At 48.4% G+C, this 17,972-nt stretch overlaps 1 protein-coding gene and 1 long non-coding RNA gene across 6 annotated transcripts in view; one reads left to right on the top strand and one right to left on the bottom strand.

The window, feature by feature from the left end:
• Adgrf5 (adhesion G protein-coupled receptor F5) overlaps window positions 1–17,972 on the bottom strand; it is a 67,584-nt gene that overhangs the window by 41,871 nt on the left and 7,741 nt on the right. The window contains exon 1 of one of the 5 annotated variants that reach the window (XM_063238772.1): window positions 4,548–4,765. The exons of 2 other annotated variants lie outside the window; for them this stretch is intronic. The gene's annotated coding sequence lies outside the window, so the exon portion shown is untranslated. Of the gene's footprint in view, window positions 1–4,547; window positions 4,766–17,972 lie in introns of those variants that run through there. 2 more of the 5 variants (XM_013156771.3, XM_005005348.4) reach the window with 2 other exon arrangements.
• On the top strand, window positions 4,909–17,094 carry LOC106028523 (uncharacterized). The gene is made up of 5 exons (XR_001202137.3): window positions 4,909–5,059; window positions 5,187–5,297; window positions 8,427–8,584; window positions 12,883–13,059; window positions 16,402–17,094. It is a non-coding gene; the product is annotated as an uncharacterized LOC106028523 (long non-coding RNA).

Below are 17,972 nucleotides of genomic sequence, written 5' to 3'. Positions count from 1 at the left end.
TGTGCCCCATCACCCCTCTCCCAGGTCACCCCTTTTCTCTCTGGGTTCAGCCTTCTCCTCTCCTGCCCCTCTCTTCCCTCAGTTCCTGTTTCTCTGCACCTCCATCTGCTTCTCTTATACACCATGACCCCTGCCAAATATGTCTCCCTGGTCCTTGGGTCCTTGGCTTCTCTCTCTGACCCCTCTCTTTTAGGGAGCATGTTCCCATCTATAGTTTTTGCTATCAACTTGTATGATATTCATAAAACTTTATTTCTACCCAATCCTTGCTAAATATCAGGTGCACATTTCCAACTGTGCTATTTCCCCAGGGTCTAGGACCAAGTATGTCTTCTTCCCAGTGCTGTCTCCAGCCCTTCTCTGCCCTCTGACCCCTAGACTCCCACGCTGTCCTGTTCCTGGACACGATCTCCAACTGACACCCCTGAGCCTTTGTCTCCTTCCTGGTCACCACACGGTGCAGCCATGAACCCCATACCTGGCCAGGCACCATCATCCTGAACTTGGCCCCCTGTTTTCCTTCCTCACCAATGCCCACACAAAGCTGCTCTTGGGCCTGCCTGGGACACTGTTCTCCTATGTGACCACCATGTCTGATTGACACACTTTAAACTCTGCCATCCCTGAGATGCCCAGGCCAATTCCCTAGCTACCTCAATGCCACCATCCAAGGAAGAGCCAGCTCTGCCACCTATTTCTCTGGTGGCACTGAATATGAACAGCTGACCCATTCATAGACTTTTGATTGTGTCTTCTTTTGCAAAATCTGTCACAAATATTAACTGTAAGTATTCGTTACACTGATGGTCACCTCTCAGCTTCCTCTCAGACTCCTGGGGACTGGAATGCTCTATGCCTCCCTTCCGGGCCCCTTCAGCATTTCTGGCCTGTTCATTCATTTAATAACAATGGCTGCTGTGATTCACCAAGCGCTTTCCACTAAGCTAAGCACTCGCTGAGACTCATAATCCTACGTTAAGAAAACCCATCATTTTCTCCATTTTACAGGTGAGGACTCCAAGGCTGGGCACTTCACCACCCCCGAGGTCACACACCAAGTGGCTACCAGAATCTACACGCCTGACCCTCACAGCACCCTGACTACTCCTGCACCCCACCTTTCTCTGAAATACACTGTACTTCTCAGCCTCTCATCTCAGGCCCTGCTGCCTGGCTGTGGGATTTGTAGCCCAGTTCAGTAACTACACATGCGGATCCTTCTGATGCCAGGACTCGCTAGCCTCTTGCCTTGGTCACTAACTTCATCTTTGTGAATTAGCTGTTGCCATAGTTGCGCCTAAGGTATAGGATGATTGGAATAACAAGCGCATTAACCACCTTATAAAGCACCAAGCATGGTGTCGGGCACAGAGCGGGTCCTCGATATGTAGCATCTATTCTCACTGCTTGCACTTTGCCTCCTATTAAAGTCTTAGGTAACTCAGGGATTACCCCTGAGGTTTAATATGAGCAAGCCTCTCAGACACCGGGAACCCCATCCATAGGCTGTGGTTTCAAAGGTTTCACATTTACCATCATCTTTTAGCAAGTAGGTAAATTCCAGTTCTCTTAACCATCATGACCAGAGTCAGACGATGAGAATGGACATGCCAGCTCACAATTCAAGGTGCCCCTCACCTAATGCTTGTGTTTGACTTAGGAGCCACCTTAGGGCACCTGCTCTGTGTCGAAACTTGTACGTTGTGGGGAAACTGAGGCTAACACAGAGAAGTTCGTGTTGTATTCTCCTAGCTTCATGTTGTATTCTCCTAGCGAGACAAACTTTTAGAAAATTTTTCTGCTGCTTTTGGAAATGGCATTAGGGGCATATTTTGTGAGGAGAAAGAAGCTTGATTTATTGTCCATTCAGAAAGTGGCAGATCCTGTAAAGGGCAGTGAGCTGTCCTTCCTGGCCTTAGCCTTGGGATTGGATGTCAACACAGGCCGAGTAAGATATATGAGCCCCATGGCATCCTATCCTGTTTACGTAAGATATTTTATCAGATTCTGTAAGGTCTACAGTGGAGGAAGCTAACATAGCCCCAGTGAAGAGTGTGCTGTCCAGTCCACCCGGGAAAGACAGTTCCTTCGTGCAGAAGCTGAGAATGCCCTCTCCATCCCCACAGGGCCAACGTCCGTTCCTCAGACAACCAGAGCAGCTGGGATTGTAGCAGAGATGCTGCAGCCCTGGCACCTCCAGCCCCAACTCCCAATCATGAGCAAGCATCCCTTCTCAATCTGGCCTCTGCGTCTCCTGAAGCAAGACTCCCTGGTTATGGGATCACTACCCTGCCTTTTCCTCAGAGATGATTCAGCTTTATTCTGGCAAAGCTGCCAGAAGTTGCTTTGGGTTCTCTGGGGTCAGTAGGCACGCCCAGCTGTCTGAGTCTGCAAACACCCGCACCAGGCAAGAGTTTGATGCACCTGCAAGACCCCTGAGGGATCCACTACCCTGCAGAGCTGGCAATCCACCAGTCATATCAGTTCTCTAGTCTGCATTGCTTCCCTCCTCACTTTTCAGACCAAGAATATGACTGAAAAAGCAGTGATCTGAATTTCACATCTCAGTGCCCAAAAAGATTTAATGTGAAAGTGGGCAAAGAAAGCCACGGCTGTCTCTCTCGCTTGTGTGTCCCATACCTTGGGAAGGGGATGCTGCACAGCGGCCTTTCCAGAACTAGAAAGTTATCAACACATGGGACTGAAGTTGCTTTGCAGGAAGCAGAGCAACCTTAGCCACCGGAGCATATGGTATCCTGGGTGTTGCTTCTGACTGCTCTGAAATTCCCCAGGACCACATAGAACAGCGAGTGACATTGCTCAGTCACACGTGTCATCACTGCTGAGCGTGTCATCACTGCTCAGGAAGGGAAGCAAGCACCAGGCCCAGGGTCTTGGTGGTGGTATCTATCATGGGCTGCCCACAGGGGTGTAGGGAAAATGATTAATCCACTCGGCCACTTAGCCGTGGACCTGGAGGAAAGAGAAAGGCAGGCAAAGAGTAGCAAGATGCTTGCCCCAAATCTCACGCACCAGAAGGACCAAGGAGCTGGGTAGTGTGGAGAGGAGGAAGCTTGGAGAAGGGAGAAGACATGTGGCAGCAGTAGTAGGTGTCTCTAGTCACTGCTTTGTACCTTCTTCCCAAAGCCTGCCTCCGTGCCCCCTATCAACATGTTTATAGGAGTTTCTCCACGCACTTGCCTCTCACCAGTAAGTGGTGCTGGAGATGGGCCCCTTTCTACAGGAGTCTCAAAGAGATGGAAAACAAACAAAAAAGGGGCCCTCTCTCACCTTCATCCTGTCTTCCCGGGGCAACCACTTCACCAGCTGATAGATCAATTGCTCAGTTTTTTTTTCTGTATTTTTATTGTCTTCTCCTTTCAGAACGGAAAGCTACCTTCAGTGACCTTCCAATGAAAAGCCCAGTTTCACCCTTGAGATATTGTTAGTATCATTATTATTAGCCAAGACCAAAACCAACATGGAAATAATAACAGTAGGTAAACTTCTTTCAGACCTCCCTAGGGTTATCATTCTATCCTTCCTCCTGAGGTCGGCGTCCTTAGGGTGACGTCACAGGAGTTATGCTTTGGCCTGAGCTCAGCTTGTTTTGACAATGAGGGCAGAAACTTAGCCCGTGAAAGTCGGGCGTGGTGGCACATGCCTGCCTGTAATCCCAGCACTACGGAGGCTGTGTCAGGGAGAATGTTGTGAGTTCGAGATCGGCCTGACCTACAGAGTGAGTTCAAGGCCAGAACTGCATAGCGATAATCTGTCTCAAAAAGACCAACCCCTCCCCCCAAAAAAAACAACTTGGCCCTTGAACTAGAACTGCAAGAAACTGACAGGATCATCTTTGGGAAAGGAATGAGTATATTTGGGACTGTAGAGCACGAAAATGGTTAGGATATAGCCTGATATAGTAACAATATATTCATGTATTACTGCTATAGTTCAAAACTAAAAATCCCACTGCATTGTGCTTAGAAAGAGAGAAAGAGGTACAGTGATAGGACTTGGCTGGTTTTCCACAAAGCCTGGGAAGACATGGTTTCCCCACACTATCTGCCCACAGTATCTTCTCCTTTCTAGAACATTCAAACGGAGCCTACCTGGCTCCTAAGCCCTGACACTCCACTGCCAGGCTTCCCTGCAGGCCACATGCCACCCACGGCCCCCTGGCTCTTTTCATGGGACCAGCTACAGCCACTTCCCTGAAGAGTTCACAGGGCTCTCATCCCCAAAGTGTTTTCCGCTCAGAGGTGGGAGAATTAATCTATAAAAAGTCAACAAATCTCTCCTGCAAAGGAAATCCTGAAGGATCACTCGGGTTGTCTGATCTCTGTCTACATCTTGTCTTCCCCCCGGCCCAGCTGAGCTCACTCGTGGCAAGGCATGGCACACAGAGTTCCCAGCACACACAGCACGGCCAGACACAGGAAGAGCAGGCGGAGAGGAAGGGGCCCTAAGAGGGTCACCCAAGGACACAGGTGCCCAGAGGTGTGGCCTCAATGAGGGCAGACCACAGGAGCAGAGACGCTCCTTACCTGTCCAGCTCCGCCGCTGTCCCAGGCCGGATTCTGCTCTGACACCTGGTGGCTTCGTTCTCCTACCGGGCCATTTGCCCAGCAGCTCCTGGGGATCTCACACCCGGAGCAGGGAGAACCGAGCAGGGCACAGGGCCAGCTCTTAGGCAGAAGCAACCCGGCTGCGTGGCCTCACCGGGCCCAGTTCCACTCCTCGGAGTCTCCCAGCGCCGTCCCCAGAGCCTCGCTGCTGTTCTAAAAGCAAGAAGTGATTTCCCGGTGCGATTCCCGGTGGAGTGTGCAACTTCCCTCCCGCCCACGGGAAGTCCTTCAGGTCCTCTTATCTGGAAAATTCTCCGCCAAGTGCACAGACCCGTTTGGCCGATGCCGCTTGTCTCGACTTTCTGTTCTCCAAAGAAAAACAGCAGAAAAGCGAAACCAGCACAAACTAAAAATGGGTTGGAGCCAAGAAGTGTAGGAAGCAGAGTTCAAACCTTGGAGAGACGATTACCAGCTTGGATTGCAAAAGAAAAGTGAGTTACCAAGGCATGAGCGCCTTGTCTTTGCAGTGCCAGGAAGTTGGTGAATAAAAGCTGCAGAGGATGAGACTGATCCTCGACTTCCCTGTACATCGCCACCTCTCTGTTCTAATTCCTCTAGGTTTCCAGGAAAACTGAATTTTTGTGAATTGAGCTATCCATCCAGTCATCTCCACAACACCGATATTTAAAGATAAGCAGACATACGGAGAGGAGGCGTTGGCAAGCCACAGTGAGTTTCTGGGTTTAAAGATGAATTACACTCAAAATATTTGAACTAGAAGTGGCCCCACCCTGTTCATTTTATAAGACAGGAAACTGAAGGCCAAGGAGAAATAGCAATCTGGCCAAGGACAGAGCCAGGTAGAAGGTATAGATCACCCTCTCAATGCTCCTGCTCACTGCTGTGAGTTCCCAGAACTCTGCCCACACCAGACTGATCAATGAGCCTGGTCCAGAGTCCTGGAAACTGCATGGGAAATGAGGGTCCCAGAGAGTCTGATGCAGGCAGCCCCAAGACGGCACTTAGAGAAACTCTCATAGTGTCAGAGCAAGGAACCTAAGTCAGACTGCAAGGGTTCTGTGGCAGTGCCACCTTGCACGTCACTGAGACTCAGCTTTCCTAGAGGAAACATGAGACGACAGCCAGGCAAGGTTCATGCTCTTTCCTGCAGCTGAGGAGGAAGAGAACATGATTGGAGAGCTGCTGTGTGAAGCCATGGGACCTACCACCCCTGGCTTCCCCTCCTCCCCGCACCTCCCTGCCCCCTGCTGTCTCACTTTCTCCTCTATCTTCCCTTCTTGCTCTTCATGGCCCTGGGGCTTAGCACCTACTGCACAAAGGGACACAGCAAAGAGCAGTCACCCCTCAGGGATTGGCATCAGGAGACCCAGCACATCGCCGAACAATCAAATCCCTTACATAAAGTGGCGTTGCCACTTTATGTAATTCACCCACATCCAGGCCATGCTTCACCTAGATTATTTATGATAATTATGAGGCAAATGTTATGCAAATCACTGTGGTACTGTACTGTCTAGGGAAAGAAGAAAGACTGGATAGGTTTAGTACAGATATAAATATTTCCCCCAAAATATTTGCAATCCAGGATTGGTTGAACTCATGGAGAGAAAATCCTAAGATACTCAAAAGCTAATAGTAGACTATTTGAGTGGAAAGAACATAAATTTCCAAAATCTACGCTTCTGCTGTTAAGTTAGGACCCTCAGGCATGTTCCTAGCTTACACTGATTTACTTTTCCTGCGGGAAGGGCCTCTGTCACTTCAAGTACCTGGACCAGTGCTTCTTTCTCTGCACCCCGCTAGGTGGAGTGCAGTTGGTCTGCAACACGGAATGGGTGTTGCCGCAGTGGCAGTCCCTCTGCATCCCCAAGGAGCATTCCTTTTGCCCACAGCCCCGGTTTGTTACTAGGAACACCGTGTGCTTGGGGTGCACACTTTACAATGAAAACAAAGGCAAGCAACCACCATATGGTCTGGGCCGCAGCCCAGAAGCAATCACTGGTGGGGAGACTATGACCAGCCACAGCCACTGCTGGGACCGACTGTCCCTAATGTCCTTCTCTCCAGTCCTCAAAGGCTGGAGTTACTGCCTATGTAGCCAGAGTAGCTCCTTCTCCAGGGACTCGACAACACAGGGTCTCAGTGTCTTCCTGTCTTCAGGCACAAAGGCCCCCCATTCCCTGCTCCACTGTATGTAGGAACCAAGCTCTGCACATAATAAAATGTACTGCTCACAGGTCTGCCTGTCCTTCCCTTCTTCTCCAGAGAATCTCTAGTTTTACTTCCCTTGCAGTTGTTATGTTCAAATCCCTTCTACACAGCGGCATGGGAGTTACATATAATACACCCAAGTCCAGCCATTCTTCAAACACCTAGATTACATGTGATAACTAACATGGTGAGTAACTCTGTCCCCCTGGGCTGTGTGCCTCCTGGGTCCCCTCCTGCTAAAGGTGAGTCCTTCTGCAGTCATCTGCACCTAAATGACCAGTGTAATTCTTTGTTGGAAATGTCTGGAGAGCAGGCGCTGGTATGACTGATTTCATGCATGCTCCTAGCACAGAGTGGCAAGGAATAGGAGATCAATGAACAAAAACAAAATTAAGCTGCCCTATTTGGTGGTCCCTCCTCTTAATTATTTAGTTATTTTATTAGTGCACATTACCAGAGCATAATAATTACATTCCTTGGGTGGAGATAACACATGCACATAATGGAGTTCATGTAACATGTGTATAGTAAAGTTTTGCATTTGAAAGTTCCTGGCACAAGAATTTAGACCAAAATTAGAGGAGATCACCTGGGGAGTAAGTGTCTACTGGGAAGAATTCCAAGATGAAGCCAAGGACGTTGTAATATTCAGAGGAATTCCTCCTACCCCGGTGTCCCAGGTCATGCATCACTTCTCCAGCCAAGGCTGTTCTGCCCTCCGCCCCCAGGGGAGCGGAGGCTCTGTGTGATTCATGGAGAGAGCGTTCTAAGAGAAACACATGGGCATGGTCACAGGAGTCCTGTCACAGCCCTGGAGCATTATACACAGAAAAGTATGCCATGAGTCAACGCAGACAACCCTCCACACCCGCATGCTGGCAGGGCGAGCCTGGCTTTGCTTTCTAATGCACCACTAGATGCTGGTAACCCTTTGACCCAACATGGCCCAGGGTCAGATTCTTTGTAGAATTTCTATAACAAGGCCAGGAAAATTTTTTCTCCAGTATGGGCCTTTCCTTATGCAAGGAAGGAACCAACAAATAATCGGGCAGCTTTAGAGTACACAATGGTCTTATTCTCATCTGCCCTGTGTGTGTTTTGGCAGGGCCTCTCTCTGCAGAGGGGATTGGCCAACCAGTCCCAGCTACAGCCTATTGCGGGTTGTGTTTCCCACAGAGTCACCATGCTGGGCACCCGTAAATGGTGTGGGGATGCCCCCTCTGTGCTCCCGTCTCTCAGATGCTCACGGTGTTTAATGTGGAAGAGTCTGAAACTGCCGTCCTTCATACCAGCTCTTCACTACTGCTAACTTCTTTCTGCCGCTTTTTATGTCACCCTGTAGCCTAAGACTGTGCCAGAAATCTCAAGTACTCTCCAAGTGGAGCCTGGTTTTGCACTTTCCTGTCCTTCCTGTCTTCCTGAAAGAGGGAGACTCAGGCATCAGCAGCAACCTCCTCTTGACCCTTCCAGATCTCTTCCCGGGGAAGGTTGATGCTACCTTTCAAAGCAGGAGGAAGATCTCGCTGATGCCCATGACATGACTCCTGCCACCCCATGCCTCATAGCATTACATGTGGTGTCAGAGTTGGTGACTGACCCACTCTGTCATGGACTCTTTTCTCCCAGCCACCTTGTCATAGAGCAGAACTTGATGTGTGAGGACCCAGGCCTGGGAGGGAATCTCCATGGAAGGAAGCCACACTTCTCCGCCATCCATGCCTCAGGTGACCAGCTCCTGGGCCCTCTGAATCTCAGCCTACATCCTGGAGCAGGTGCTTTCTGGGGTAGGTACCGTTCCTGCAGGAAATAGCAAGGCTGATTTGCAAGCATCTGAACTAGGTCTACACCCCCTGATCTCATAGGAGGAACTCCCCAGACTCTACCCTCTATGCTGCTTGAGATGCCTCTATATTTCCATGACCCCAAAACACAGTCTTTCACAGCAGAGATAATTTCTTCTGCAAGATGACAATGTGACAAGGTGACTAAAGAACTGTGTCACCAAAACTACCAGAGGAATATAACCTAAGAGTCCCTCATGCCAGGAAGGATGTTGGAGTCAAAGGACATAAAGGGGCATGGTCACTTATGCATCACCTTGTGCTGGGGGATACTGAAGGGCCTTCGTCAAGGTCCCGCACCCATCAGCATCAGCACTGGAATCCAAGTTTAGATCCTCTGTTGTCCTGCCAATCCTGGTAACCTCACATCTCAGGAGCCCTTACCCTCACCCACATTTGCTCCTCCCCAGTTTCCTGGAGGGAGAAATGGTTCTACAGCGTTTCCCCCAAAAATAAGAGCTAGCTGGAAAATAACCACCCTGGAAAACTAGAGATCAAGAATGCCAGACCCAATCAGCCTATTCTGACCTCACCTGCTTTACAGAGTGGCCACTGAGCAGGAAAATAGTGATGTGTGCTGCCCACTTCTGCTGAGCATCATCTCCGCCAACCCTAGCAGATGACCTGATCTCCTTACTGGCCTGGACATCTGGTTGACAAATATGAAAGTGAATTGCCCTGGATCCTGCCCTCTGCTCATTGAGGTTTTCAAAGGGGGTGAAACACACAAAGGAAAGCATTTGTGGTGTTGCTACTGCTCTTTGAGACGTTCCTTGTTGTATAAGTGGCTCCCTTGCTCCATGGGCATCGCCCAGCCCTGCATAGCTCCAGTAGCTTTCCTTGGCCTCTAGGTTCCAAGTAAAGGCCATCCCTAATTATATTACCCCTGCCTTCCACGATCAGTCTGCCTCTCAGGACCTCTAAACCATTCTTGGACCACAAGCACAGCTACAAATCAACAGTTACATGATTATTCCGGGCCAGATACCTCTGTCTTCCTTCATCTGACTTGGAACATTAAGAGAGGGAAAGCCACATATATTTTTAGTCTCTTCCTAAATTCTTCAAATTGTTCTATCTTCCATTTATGCGAAGACAATTTAGATCTAGAGCTTGTATTTACACAGTAGTATGTGCTGTGTGTCCTAGTCTGGGATGATTCATTTGAACCACTGGGCTCTAGCTAAAAATAAGCAGAGTTATGAATAAGCTCGGCTCTCGAATCACATCCTATTCTAAATTAGAAAAGTTCTCAAATGGTCCCAAGTGTCCCAGTCACCTTACACATCAGGCTTCTGCCCTGGGATTATTTATGTGTGCTCACAGGAGCAAGATAAAAGTCATTAACTTCTCTGAGAATCATGCAGTGACTTAGATAAAACCCATTCCCTGAATTTACTCTCTCTCTCTCTCTCTCTCTCTCTCTCTCTCTCTCTCTCTCACACACACACACACACACACACACACACACACACATCATGTGCACCCTCATACTTCTCTACAAGTGCCTTGGAGGAAGACAGTAGCTTGCACACATAACTCTGGACCATGGAAATACTATGCATATGTGACACTGAGACTAGATCCTTTAATAACCCTATCACTGTACACAATACCCACCACCCACAGCACAAAGGAGGGGAGTTTTGACTTGCTCATGATTTGGCTGGCTCCAAAGCAATGACATAATGGTGGAAGGGTGTGGCAGAGCAAAGCTGCATCATGTTGGCCAAGTGGCAGAGCACAAGAAAAGAGCCACAGCAGAAGGGCCAGGGACCAGATGGAGTACCCAAGGACACATCTCCCTAGCTCACTCAGACACACCTAGAGGTGTGCTGCACCAGTCCCCAGGGAAGATATCAAAACTAACCAAATGGAAGCTCCACTGTGCCACTTTCCACCCCTTTTTAACGTGCTATCCAAATACATCTCCTTAAATTATACTTAATCTCCAAATAAAGACAGTAGCAAGTTCGAATTCCACTTAACATAATGCACTTAACCTGCATACAACTGGAAATACACACACCCTTTTCTCAAAGTCTCAATAGCTCCAGATTTAAGGTGCCTAAGTATAAATCTTTCAATTCAGGACAGGCCTCAGGACTCCTGATCAAGAAGCTATATTTAGGAAATTTGTTCCCCAGATTCATTTCAGTGTACTTGGCTATCAGAGGCTGCATTAACCATTGTCCAAAGGGGCCCTGCAACTGCTTCGGTTGAAAACAGACATTAGTATCATCCATGTGGTACTGGTTTATGGGAAGAGTTTATAGATGGCATGTATATTGCCCCCTGGCAGATAATTGGCAGCAAAGGCCTCTCTCCTGGTATTAATTTTCTGCATCAGTTCCTTTTCCGTTACTGGGATGCAATACCTGATACCTACAACTTAAAAGAAGGTTTCACTTTGCTTATGGTTCCAGTCCACAGTTGCCTGGCTTCAAGGCAAAAATATTACGGCAGAAAGACATGACAGAGTAAAACTACTTAGTTCACAGCAGCCAGAAAGCGAGCAGGGAAGGTGCTAGATTAGAAAGGTCAAGGGACAAGATATAGACCCAAGGCCAGCCTCTGTGACCACCCAGACACACCTAGAAGTGTGCTCCACCAATCCGCAAGCTAATCAAGTTGAAACTCCACTCTAACCACCATGCCATTGCTCTTTTACTGGAAAACATTACTAGTAATAATAATCTTTGTTTTGCTTAACTAATTCTTTAGGTTTAGAACCATTAAGCAAAATGGAAAACATTTGACTTTAAAAGTTATTAAAATCCAATAAAATATTTAAGTATGAACTAATACTCGAGGTTGCCAAATAAAAGCACTATACCTTGAAGTTTCTATGTGCTGAGTTTTACATTTTAAACTCTAATATTCTATGAGATGGCATAAAATTGCAGAATTAAAGCCATACTCCCATTTTGTAGTCTTTACAGTCCCTGTGCTGGCATTGCTTATTTTTAATCTACGTTTGAAAATGTAGGAATAGGACATCCCACAAACTCACAAGGCTCCATCTGTGGGGACTCGCACTTCAACATGCGTGGCTGAGTCCCTCTGTATCAGGAGCTCTTATGTAACTACTTCTGAATTAATGTTTTGCTACAACATATGACAAAAAGGAGTGAATCAGGACTTATATTATGGAAATTCACCATGTGCTAGCAGTGACTGCTCAGAATTTGGCCCAACAAAGACATTTTATTATTGACATTGTCTAGAATTGCCACCACATGGTGACAGTTTTTTAAAGTAGACTCTTAGTCGGCTTCATTGTTGATTTTAAACCCTCTACAGATAGTGTACCACCTCATGCCTGCACCAGAGTCCCTCTCTTTCCTCACCCTTGGGTGTCATGAGCTCTTCATGGTCTTAGAGATGGCCCATCCCTCTCTAGGAGTTCATCCATGTTAAGGGATACACTCCACCTGGAGCAGTCCTATGAGGGACAAATGATGGTGGAGAAAGGACTCACAGATACCAAATAGAAGTGGAGAGAGAAAAGCAAGACTGTGAGAGTCCCTCCTTCACTGGAAAGCTATGTTTCTGTTCTTCCTTGAGTCCCCCACTTGCCTCATCTGGAAACACCTCCTGACCCAGGGAAAGGAAGACACACACAGATCTCTGCCAGTACAGTTCCACCCCTCCCAGAAAAATGTAAGGGTGGTGTGCGGTGCTGACCGGGGGTCAGAAGGAAGCCAGCTCTGGCTCTGTCTGCCCTTGAAGGAAGGAAGCAGGAAGCCTTGGTAGGGTACAGGGGTGAAGCAGGCCCCCTGGGACGGGCTGTCCTTTTACCTCCTGACCCTCTCCCTAATCAGAAATATGATGAGCATGCCAGCCAGCTGGAAAGCAGACCCCCAGGGAGCACTTTCCTCCTTCCCTCAACTGAGCCCTCATCCTGTACAAAGGACAGCCCTGAGGGCCATGCTTGCTGCGGGCTCCTGTAAGTCCAGTGAGGGAGGAACCACTGCTGTCCACATCTACAGACTGGAGACCGGGACAGAGTCCTGAGCTGCTCTTGGGCATGGACCTCCTGCTGGCTATGGGTCGAAACTCCCTTGGATAACAGTGTGTTGACCTGTAGATGCTCGTGGCCTGAGGTCCTGGCTCCTGGTCCATCTGCTGTTAACACAACCCACTGGCTCCTACATCATGCCTTAGAAATCTGTAAAACAAGTGCTGTGATATACATATGCGATCTTGGTGCTAGTTATCATCTCGTGCTTTTCTTCCAGATCTGCTTACACATGCACAGGGCTGAATCTGACTCAATATGATAATAGGGAAGATAGGTGCGCTTACATCACATATCCCAGGGAACCTCTCTGCCAAGTCACACGTACTGCCTCCCATGACCCAGTCCTCACTGCGGATCTACACGACAGACCCTGCTCCAGACCTGGAGCCAAGTGGTAAGTAACTCTAGGAGGTGCATTCCAACCGGGAGAGCATCTGGGTATTCTCAGTCTATCTCTGACAGCTCCATAGCCTGCAGCCCCTGGGCCTCGGAAGGCAGTAGGGAGGAGGTAGAGTGGGGGATCCCAGCAGAAGACCATAGAATGGAAAGAAATGGGTGGGTGAGGGGGTGTTGATTCCCTCTCCTGTGACCAGGTTGCAATTTGTGTGGGGCTGTGTCCCTTCACCCTCAGTCTCAGGTCCTGGAGGATTGCCCTCGCCAACAGCCACAGAAATTGCTAGATTCCTCTGACACCTTCCCCCTTATCTCTACTTTTCACCTCTTTGGGGTCTGCCTGTCACCTTCTCCCCAGTGTCCCATCAATCTTCCACAGCAGTACACTGTCCCCACGACTCCTTGTGCAAAGCAGGCTCTGAATAACACCATTCTACAGATCTAGCCTTCTGTAACATGTTCCTGGGGCACACACTCTGCTCCCCAGAACTTGCCCATTGCTCTGTTCTTTCCATTCTTCTGTCTCACAGCCAAAGCTCCCAAGATGCATTGCTTCCTTCTTTAGTCCGTAACCACCATCATCTACCTGACATCATCTACCTGAGGGGTGAAAATCTTGCTCTATTGAGATCCACAGGGAGGTGTCTGGGGGCTTCTGGGAGTGGGAAAAGGCAGGGGCAAGACTGGATTGAAAGCCAACAGTGTGGGGCTCTGGCTGGAGTATTGGGGATCTTGCTGAGAAACATAGTAAACAAAAACACAACCAAGTCTTGGAAACAGCCCAAAGGCCAAAAAAACAAAAAAGCAAAACAAAACAAACAAACAAAAAAAACCACAACCAAGTCCGTGTATCTGGAAGACTTCAACTACAGTAAAAACCCTTTGCAAATACTAAATAAGGAGAAAGAACAATTTAGGAAAAGTTTATTTTTTCTTGGGCTCAATGAAAGTAGTTTTTCGTTTATTTCCTTTTTATTTAATCACTGTTAACTTCAGCTATTTTTAACAACTTCCCTTTAAACTCATTGTTTCAAAACTCAAAAGTGACTTTCAGTAAAGGTTGTGAGGATACGGAATGGGAGGCTCAAACTAATTAATTTTACCAGTGCACTAATGGTAAAAGATCGCGTGGTCGCACAAAATCTCTCAAGCACACACCTAGCTCCTTTCTCCCTATGAAAGGGGATGGAAATGGAATCTGCTTTGGACAGACCTTCTTGGCTGGATTTTAGCTGCTGGGTTGGCAAGCAGCAAAGGAATCTGTTTTTCTTGGGATTTGCCCCCCCTTTTCAGCCCTTTATGAGCCTCATTTTGATTCACCACTTGCTTGTGTGAATATATATTCTGCCCCTTGTTATTTTTCACATGAGGCTTTATCTGCTAAGCCTTGGTGTGAGAAATTTAGTTTGTGACCATGCCACTAGAGAAGATAATTGCTTTGGGGAGGAATTTTTTGTTTTGTATTGTTTTGTTTTGTTATGCAAAGATGGAAAGTAATATTTGAGACCTCTTTTTCCTGACCACCCTTGGAGTCTTCTCTGATTGGAGGTGCTTTGGATTTCCCAGGCTCTTCCTGCCTTGTCTATCAAGGAGGAAATAACAACCCCCAGGACATATTTTGGTTTTTGCTGGCTGAGCCCCCACAGAGCCACAGAGCTCCCCTTTCCTACAGACTCACATTTGCCCTGCTCTAGAATGTGGACAAATCAGGTACAAGCAGCAGCCCTAGGTCCTCAAGGGCCCTCCAGGCCCTTTACTTGAGTGTTTGTTCTGGGTAAAAAGTGACTTCCTGCTTTGCAAATAGAAATTTCAGAGGACTAGCTTTTAAAATTCCAGACATCCCTGCAGCTCACCCTGTTTTGAACCTCACAGACTCAAATGAATCAGGGCTCAAGGATGCTTGAGTTGGATTTTCATAAATTATAGATGTATTTGAAAGTAAGACAGGCACAGAGAGGAAGAAAGAGAAGAGATTTAGTGACTTCCTTCGCGCGACACTTCCTGGGTTAGTGTGGCCTTGGAACACCCTAAGTTCTGGCTTCACAGAACACAGTGTGGCCCCACGAGTGTCGTTAGCACTCTAGAGAACTTGGGAACTCACTCCAACCTCCAGAATCTGGACCTGCAGGGCGGAGAGCCAGGAACCAGGATTTGAACACAGACTCTCCAGGTGCCTTTCCTCCACAGGAAATTCAGGAACCAAGGAGATAAATCTTGATTGTCATTTACCCTGGTGATTCTCTGAAAAACACCAGTGCCCAGTCTGCAGGCTGCAGACAGCTGAGTCAGACACTCCGGAGACATCTGGAGCGAGCAGTACAGGCAGGGAGAGGAGTGCTCGGTTGGTCTAGAGCTAGCTACTCCTCTTCACAAAAGAAGACACAATTCTTTAGAGACAACAACTCTGTCATTAAGGCTTTTTCCTCCACATCTAGCCCTGCATCTCCTGCTCCTTTCTTTCTTCTCCCAGCTCTGTTGAGACACAACTAACAGGTGCACAAGTGACAATCTGCCGTGTGTGCTGATCTGGTGTGAGTGTGCTGCTTGTGAAGTCAACACTGCAGTCCAACTCGGTCCTTCTCACTCCTTCCTCCACCCTCTTCCTGCAGCTGCCTGCTTCTGCTTGCTTCCTCTGATTCGCTATCTTTCATAGCCCCGTTCAAGGTCATCCCTGCAAGGAGCCTCTTGAGCACTGTCTGGCCTGTGCACAGCTCCTCGACCCCCGTCAAGCTTGCTGAAGTGACTTAGAGGACACTTGCAGCTGCTCTGTCACTCTGGCTCTAACCCCACCCCCAGGCTCTCTTTTGGCACCTGCTGTGGGCTCAGCTCTTACTCCTTGCTGCTGTGTGGAGTGGTGGTGCTTGATCAGTGACTTTATGAATGAATCCAGGAGGTGGCACATTGTTAGAGGGGCTAGGACAGGTGAGAGCCTGTGCCATGGCCTGCACTGCTGGAGCTGGATTCTGAATCTCCTCAGTATTAGCTGTGGGAATCCGGGCAAGTTGACTAATCTTTCGCATCTGTAAAATGAAGCTAATGATGCAATGATCTCATGAAATGAGGTCATCTATATCAGGGGCCCTCCCTAGGTCTTTCCCCCACACTGCCTCTGCTCTGCAGTGTGAAGCTGCAGAGACCTCCATAAGGAGCACACCGTGGTGCCAAGGATGGTGCAGGAGTGCAGGGTTCTCCTCCAGATGCATGATCCAGATGTGGGCCATCAACTCAGTGGGAAGAACACACTCATGAAAACTGCCCTGGCCTTAGCCCTCCTGGAGGAGCATGAGTGGTGTCCTCCGTTTCTCAACAGGTCCCCAAGCATTTTCTAAATACTGTTTCTTAGGTGCAACTCCCCATGTGTCAGAAGTGCCATCTGGGACGCACTGTTGGAAACCTGGGCTCTGCAGCACCCTCCGCTTCCTGCCTGCCACACCTTCGTGTGCACAGTCAGGGCCTGAAAGTCTGCATCCATTCATCTCTTCCAGTCCCAGATCACACCTGGACAACCCTGCTTTGTATCTCTAGTCCATTACACATCCCGGTTCTCCTGGACTAAGATACCTGTAGGCATTAATACAAAACCCAAAGCACCGATCTGGAAAAGGTTAGATTCTCCAAAACAAATAGTGGCATATGTTCTTTCCTTGGTAGCCCTGCAGTGAGTATAGATTCCGTCTGCCACCCAGAGTCAGGGGCACCTCTGTCCTTGAAGACCTGGCCTTGCCTATAGTATTACTGGGGACAAGAAGTTAGGTGGGCTCTATTGTCTCCATGTTGAGGGTCATTCTTCATGGTCACCAAGTTCTCTCTGACATCTCAGCAAATCAACCCTCCGCTTTGACAGCAAAATGGGCAAATGTGGAAAAAATCTACTCCTTGAACCCCCATCCACCATGAAGCAATGGACTCAGCCTCATCTTGGTCCGGGACTCAGTGGCAGCCCATATCAGGCAGGTTAATGTACCGTCACCCATGTCCCCTTCAAAAATTCTGCCAGAGTGCGAATTAAATGCGGCACAAAGTGCAAACTCTTTCATTTCTGTTTTACGCAAGGGTTGAAATTTCAGATGGAAATTGCTCAGAGTTGTGATTTTTGAACTGAAGAAAAGGTGAAAATTTGTTAGCAGTCTTAGCAGAGTAGTGTGAAATCTTTTTAAATGATATTAGAATTAATATTTTTCTCACCCCACCCATCCATCAGGAAACAGGACAAGATAAATCATTGGCAAGTAGTGGTTTCACATCCCTTACACTTTATCAGACACTTATTGAAACCCACAGTGCCAAGTTCTGTGCCCAGGGCTAGGAACAGAAAGGTGACTTGAGGTGTCCCTGTGACTGAGGACAGCAGCTCACTACAGAGCTGCTCTGCATGATGTGGAGAGGGCAAAGGAGGAGGAAGCTGTGTGGTGACAGGTAGGATGGGCTCTAGATGGCAGCTAGTTTGACAAAAGAGCAAGAAAGAAGGCTCCAGACTGGGACGCGTGTCAGCCGCAGGCGATGGAGAAGAGGTGATTCACCTCATGGCCATCAGGGATTGAGGTGGCAGCAGAGGGACAGGAACCCACAAGGCAAACTGAGCCATCATGGCCAGGGGAGGTGGAGGAAAGCCACACATCTGCTGTATCCCAGAGACAGGGATGAGACCATAGGTCACAGTCAGCAGTGTCAAAGCCTGTGACAGTGCAATGAGAGCCACAGGGAAGCTCAGCAAGGTGTCACGAGGCATCCAGAGGGAGGGGACATGGGGCAGGGTAGAAGGCTTGATGGCAAGAAGACAAGGATCTCTATGAGTTTCTCAAGGACTCTGTGGCCAGGAAAGGGGACAGAAGAACAGGGTGAGGGTGAAGCGAGGTGCAGCGCTGTGGAGCTGTTGTCTTCAGATGCAAAACACTGAAGCACTCTTAAATGACA

The sequence above is a fragment of the Cavia porcellus genome, unplaced genomic scaffold (genome assembly GCF_034190915.1).
Source record: "Cavia porcellus strain 051 isolate PalLab524CR breed Dunkin Hartley unplaced genomic scaffold, mCavPor4.1 scaffold_28, whole genome shotgun sequence".
Taxonomy (NCBI): domain Eukaryota; kingdom Metazoa; phylum Chordata; class Mammalia; order Rodentia; family Caviidae; genus Cavia; species Cavia porcellus.
The sequence above is the reverse complement of the archived record's forward strand: the minus strand, read 5'-3'. Positions and strand labels throughout refer to the sequence as shown.